Here is a 6,733-nt window from a genome sequence, read left to right on the forward strand (position 1 = left end):
TCGAGATTAGCTCCCCCTTAGTAGCTATATGGGAGCGCGTTTTGTGTACGAAATGTCGCGAATTTGCGCGTACTTTGACGCTGTTGAAACCAGTCAAAAACTATCATCCCGCACACCCCAAGGGGTGCATCTTGAAGGGTTTAGCGTCCCCTACATGGAAAAATTGGTCCCAGCCTGATCACGTGTAGGGATGCTGAGATATCTTCGAGATTGCCAACCCCATTTTACGGCATTTTGTGCTGCATTTTAGTGTATAAAATAACGTTATAGGCGAATGGAAACGGTCACGTAATAACGCCAGCGATGCACCGACGTGCGCGTGACGTAGGGTATGGTGAGACGTAAATTTCAATACCAGAACCAAGCTCCTATCACTCTTGGTTCCGAAGATACCTTCGAGATTAGCTCCCCCTTAGTAGCTATATGGGAGCGCGTTTTGTGTACGAAATGTCGCGAATTTGCGCGTACTTTGACGCTGTTGAAACCAGTCAAAAACTATCATCCCGCACACCCCAAGGGGTGCATCTTGAAGGGTTTAGCGTCCCCTACATGGAAAAATTGGTCCCAGCCTGATCACGTGTAGGGATGCTGAGATATCTTCGAGATTGCCAACCCCATTTTACGGCATTTTGTGCTGCATTTTAGTGTATAAAATAACGTTATAGGCGAATGGAAACGGTCACGTAATAACGACAGCGACGCACCGACGTGCGCGTGACGTAGGGTATGGTGAGACGTAAATTTCAATACCAGAACCAAGCTCCTATCACTCTTGGTTCCGAAGATACCTTCGAGATTAGCTCCCCCTTAGTAGCTATATGGGAGCGCGTTTTGTGTACGAAATGTCGCGAATTTGCGCGTACTTTGACGCTGTTGAAACCAGTCAAAAACTATCATCCCGCACACCCCAAGGGGTGCATCTTGAAGGGTTTAGCGTCCCCTACATGGAAAAATTGGTCCCAGCCTGATCACGTGTAGGGATGCTGAGATATCTTCGAGATTGCCAACCCCATTTTACGGCATTTTGTGCTGCATTTTAGTGTATAAAATAACGTTATAGGCGAATGGAAACGGTCACGTAATAACGACAGCGACGCACCGACGTGCGCGTGACGTAGGGTATGGTGAGACGTAAATTTCAATACCAGAACCAAGCTCCTATCACTCTTGGTTCCGAAGATACCTTCGAGATTAGCTCCCCCTTAGTAGCTATATGGGAGCGCGTTTTGTGTACGAAATGTCGCGAATTTGCGCGTACTTTGACGCTGTTGAAACCAGTCAAAAACTATCATCCCGCACACCCCAAGGGGTGCATCTTGAAGGGTTTAGCGTCCCCTACATGGAAAAATTGGTCCCAGCCTGATCACGTGTAGGGATGCTGAGATATCTTCGAGATTGCCAACCCCATTTTACGGCATTTTGTGCTGCATTTTAGTGTATAAAATAACGTTATAGGCGAATGGAAACGGTCACGTAATAACGACAGCGACGCACCGACGTGCGCGTGACGTAGGGTATGGTGAGACGTAAATTTCAATACCAGAACCAAGCTCCTATCACTCTTGGTTCCGAAGATACCTTCGAGATTAGCTCCCCCTTAGTAGCTATATGGGAGCGCGTTTTGTGTACGAAATGTCGCGAATTTGCGCGTACTTTGACGCTGTTGAAACCAGTCAAAAACTATCATCCCGCACACCCCAAGGGGTGCATCTTGAAGGGTTTAGCGTCCCCTACATGGAAAAATTGGTCCCAGCCTGATCACGTGTAGGGATGCTGAGATATCTTCGAGATTGCCAACCCCATTTTACGGCATTTTGTGCTGCATTTTAGTGTATAAAATAACGTTATAGGCGAATGGAAACGGTCACGTAATAACGCCAGCGACGCACCGACGTGCGCGTGACGTAGGGTATGGTGAGACGTAAATTTCAATACCAGAACCAAGCTCCTATCACTCTTGGTTCCGAAGATACCTTCGAGATTAGCTCCCCCTTAGTAGCTATATGGGAGCGCGTTTTGTGTACGAAATGTCGCGAATTTGCGCGTACTTTGACGCTGTTGAAACCAGTCAAAAACTATCATCCCGCACACCCCAAGGGGTGCATCTTGAAGGGTTTAGCGTCCCCTACATGGAAAAATTGGTCCCAGCCTGATCACGTGTAGGGATGCTGAGATATCTTCGAGATTGCCAACCCCATTTTACGGCATTTTGTGCTGCATTTTAGTGTATAAAATAACGTTATAGGCGAATGGAAACGGTCACGTAATAACGACAGCGACGCACCGACGTGCGCGTGACGTAGGGTATGGTGAGACGTAAATTTCAATACCAGAACCAAGCTCCTATCACTCTTGGTTCCGAAGATACCTTCGAGATTAGCTCCCCCTTAGTAGCTATATGGGAGCGCGTTTTGTGTACGAAATGTCGCGAATTTGCGCGTACTTTGACGCTGTTGAAACCAGTCAAAAACTATCATCCCGCACACCCCAAGGGGTGCATCTTGAAGGGTTTAGCGTCCCCTACATGGAAAAATTGGTCCCAGCCTGATCACGTGTAGGGATGCTGAGATATCTTCGAGATTGCCAACCCCATTTTACGGCATTTTGTGCTGCATTTTAGTGTATAAAATAACGTTATAGGCGAATGGAAACGGTCACGTAATAACGACAGCGACGCACCGACGTGCGCGTGACGTAGGGTATGGTGAGACGTAAATTTCAATACCAGAACCAAGCTCCTATCACTCTTGGTTCCGAAGATACCTTCGAGATTAGCTCCCCCTTAGTAGCTATATGGGAGCGCGTTTTGTGTACGAAATGTCGCGAATTTGCGCGTACTTTGACGCTGTTGAAACCAGTCAAAAACTATCATCCCGCACACCCCAAGGGGTGCATCTTGAAGGGTTTAGCGTCCCCTACATGGAAAAATTGGTCCCAGCCTGATCACGTGTAGGGATGCTGAGATATCTTCGAGATTGCCAACCCCATTTTACGGCATTTTGTGCTGCATTTTAGTGTATAAAATAACGTTATAGGCGAATGGAAACGGTCACGTAATAACGACAGCGACGCACCGACGTGCGCGTGACGTAGGGTATGGTGAGACGTAAATTTCAATACCAGAACCAAGCTCCTATCACTCTTGGTTCCGAAGATACCTTCGAGATTAGCTCCCCCTTAGTAGCTATATGGGAGCGCGTTTTGTGTACGAAATGTCGCGAATTTGCGCGTACTTTGACGCTGTTGAAACCAGTCAAAAACTATCATCCCGCACACCCCAAGGGGTGCATCTTGAAGGGTTTAGCGTCCCCTACATGGAAAAATTGGTCCCAGCCTGATCACGTGTAGGGATGCTGAGATATCTTCGAGATTGCCAACCCCATTTTACGGCATTTTGTGCTGCATTTTAGTGTATAAAATAACGTTATAGGCGAATGGAAACGGTCACGTAATAACGACAGCGACGCACCGACGTGCGCGTGACGTAGGGTATGGTGAGACGTAAATTTCAATACCAGAACCAAGCTCCTATCACTCTTGGTTCCGAAGATACCTTCGAGATTAGCTCCCCCTTAGTAGCTATATGGGAGCGCGTTTTGTGTACGAAATGTCGCGAATTTGCGCGTACTTTGACGCTGTTGAAACCAGTCAAAAACTATCATCCCGCACACCCCAAGGGGTGCATCTTGAAGGGTTTAGCGTCCCCTACATGGAAAAATTGGTCCCAGCCTGATCACGTGTAGGGATGCTGAGATATCTTCGAGATTGCCAACCCCATTTTACGGCATTTTGTGCTGCATTTTAGTGTATAAAATAACGTTATAGGCGAATGGAAACGGTCACGTAATAACGACAGCGACGCACCGACGTGCGCGTGACGTAGGGTATGGTGAGACGTAAATTTCAATACCAGAACCAAGCTCCTATCACTCTTGGTTCCGAAGATACCTTCGAGATTAGCTCCCCCTTAGTAGCTATATGGGAGCGCGTTTTGTGTACGAAATGTCGCGAATTTGCGCGTACTTTGACGCTGTTGAAACCAGTCAAAAACTATCATCCCGCACACCCCAAGGGGTGCATCTTGAAGGGTTTAGCGTCCCCTACATGGAAAAATTGGTCCCAGCCTGATCACGTGTAGGGATGCTGAGATATCTTCGAGATTGCCAACCCCATTTTACGGCATTTTGTGCTGCATTTTAGTGTATAAAATAACGTTATAGGCGAATGGAAACGGTCACGTAATAACGACAGCGACGCACCGACGTGCGCGTGACGTAGGGTATGGTGAGACGTAAATTTCAATACCAGAACCAAGCTCCTATCACTCTTGGTTCCGAAGATACCTTCGAGATTAGCTCCCCCTTAGTAGCTATATGGGAGCGCGTTTTGTGTACGAAATGTCGCGAATTTGCGCGTACTTTGACGCTGTTGAAACCAGTCAAAAACTATCATCCCGCACACCCCAAGGGGTGCATCTTGAAGGGTTTAGCGTCCCCTACATGGAAAAATTGGTCCCAGCCTGATCACGTGTAGGGATGCTGAGATATCTTCGAGATTGCCAACCCCATTTTACGGCATTTTGTGCTGCATTTTAGTGTATAAAATAACGTTATAGGCGAATGGAAACGGTCACGTAATAACGACAGCGACGCACCGACGTGCGCGTGACGTAGGGTATGGTGAGACGTAAATTTCAATACCAGAACCAAGCTCCTATCACTCTTGGTTCCGAAGATACCTTCGAGATTAGCTCCCCCTTAGTAGCTATATGGGAGCGCGTTTTGTGTACGAAATGTCGCGAATTTGCGCGTACTTTGACGCTGTTGAAACCAGTCAAAAACTATCATCCCGCACACCCCAAGGGGTGCATCTTGAAGGGTTTAGCGTCCCCTACATGGAAAAATTGGTCCCAGCCTGATCACGTGTAGGGATGCTGAGATATCTTCGAGATTGCCAACCCCATTTTACGGCATTTTGTGCTGCATTTTAGTGTATAAAATAACGTTATAGGCGAATGGAAACGGTCACGTAATAACGACAGCGACGCACCGACGTGCGCGTGACGTAGGGTATGGTGAGACGTAAATTTCAATACCAGAACCAAGCTCCTATCACTCTTGGTTCCGAAGATACCTTCGAGATTAGCTCCCCCTTAGTAGCTATATGGGAGCGCGTTTTGTGTACGAAATGTCGCGAATTTGCGCGTACTTTGACGCTGTTGAAACCAGTCAAAAACTATCATCCCGCACACCCCAAGGGGTGCATCTTGAAGGGTTTAGCGTCCCCTACATGGAAAAATTGGTCCCAGCCTGATCACGTGTAGGGATGCTGAGATATCTTCGAGATTGCCAACCCCATTTTACGGCATTTTGTGCTGCATTTTAGTGTATAAAATAACGTTATAGGCGAATGGAAACGGTCACGTAATAACGCCAGCGATGCACCGACGTGCGCGTGACGTAGGGTATGGTGAGACGTAAATTTCAATACCAGAACCAAGCTCCTATCACTCTTGGTTCCGAAGATACCTTCGAGATTAGCTCCCCCTTAGTAGCTATATGGGAGCGCGTTTTGTGTACGAAATGTCGCGAATTTGCGCGTACTTTGACGCTGTTGAAACCAGTCAAAAAACTATCATCCCGCACACCCCAAGGGGTGCATCTTGAAGGGTTTAGCGTCCCCTACATGGAAAAATTGGTCCCAGCCTGATCACGTGTAGGGATGCTGAGATATCTTCGAGATTGCCAACCCCATTTTACGGCATTTTGTGCTGCATTTTAGTGTATAAAATAACGTTATAGGCGAATGGAAACGGTCACGTAATAACGCCAGCGATGCACCGACGTGCGCGTGACGTAGGGTATGGTGAGACGTAAATTTCAATACCAGAACCAAGCTCCTATCACTCTTGGTTCCGAAGATACCTTCGAGATTAGCTCCCCCTTAGTAGCTATATGGGAGCGCGTTTTGTGTACGAAATGTCGCGAATTTGCGCGTACTTTGACGCTGTTGAAACCAGTCAAAAACTATCATCCCGCACACCCCAAGGGGTGCATCTTGAAGGGTTTAGCGTCCCCTACATGGAAAAATTGGTCCCAGCCTGATCACGTGTAGGGATGCTGAGATATCTTCGAGATTGCCAACCCCATTTTACGGCATTTTGTGCTGCATTTTAGTGTATAAAATAACGTTATAGGCGAATGGAAACGGTCACGTAATAACGACAGCGACGCACCGACGTGCGCGTGACGTAGGGTATGGTGAGACGTAAATTTCAATACCAGAACCAAGCTCCTATCACTCTTGGTTCCGAAGATACCTTCGAGATTAGCTCCCCCTTAGTAGCTATATGGGAGCGCGTTTTGTGTACGAAATGTCGCGAATTTGCGCGTACTTTGACGCTGTTGAAACCAGTCAAAAACTATCATCCCGCACACCCCAAGGGGTGCATCTTGAAGGGTTTAGCGTCCCCTACATGGAAAAATTGGTCCCAGCCTGATCACGTGTAGGGATGCTGAGATATCTTCGAGATTGCCAACCCCATTTTACGGCATTTTGTGCTGCATTTTAGTGTATAAAATAACGTTATAGGCGAATGGAAACGGTCACGTAATAACGACAGCGACGCACCGACGTGCGCGTGACGTAGGGTATGGTGAGACGTAAATTTCAATACCAGAACCAAGCTCCTATCACTCTTGGTTCCGAAGATACCTTCGAGATTAGCTCCCCC

Source organism: Mya arenaria, chromosome 2 (genome assembly GCF_026914265.1).
Source record: "Mya arenaria isolate MELC-2E11 chromosome 2, ASM2691426v1".
Taxonomy (NCBI): Eukaryota; Metazoa; Mollusca; class Bivalvia; order Myida; family Myidae; genus Mya; species Mya arenaria.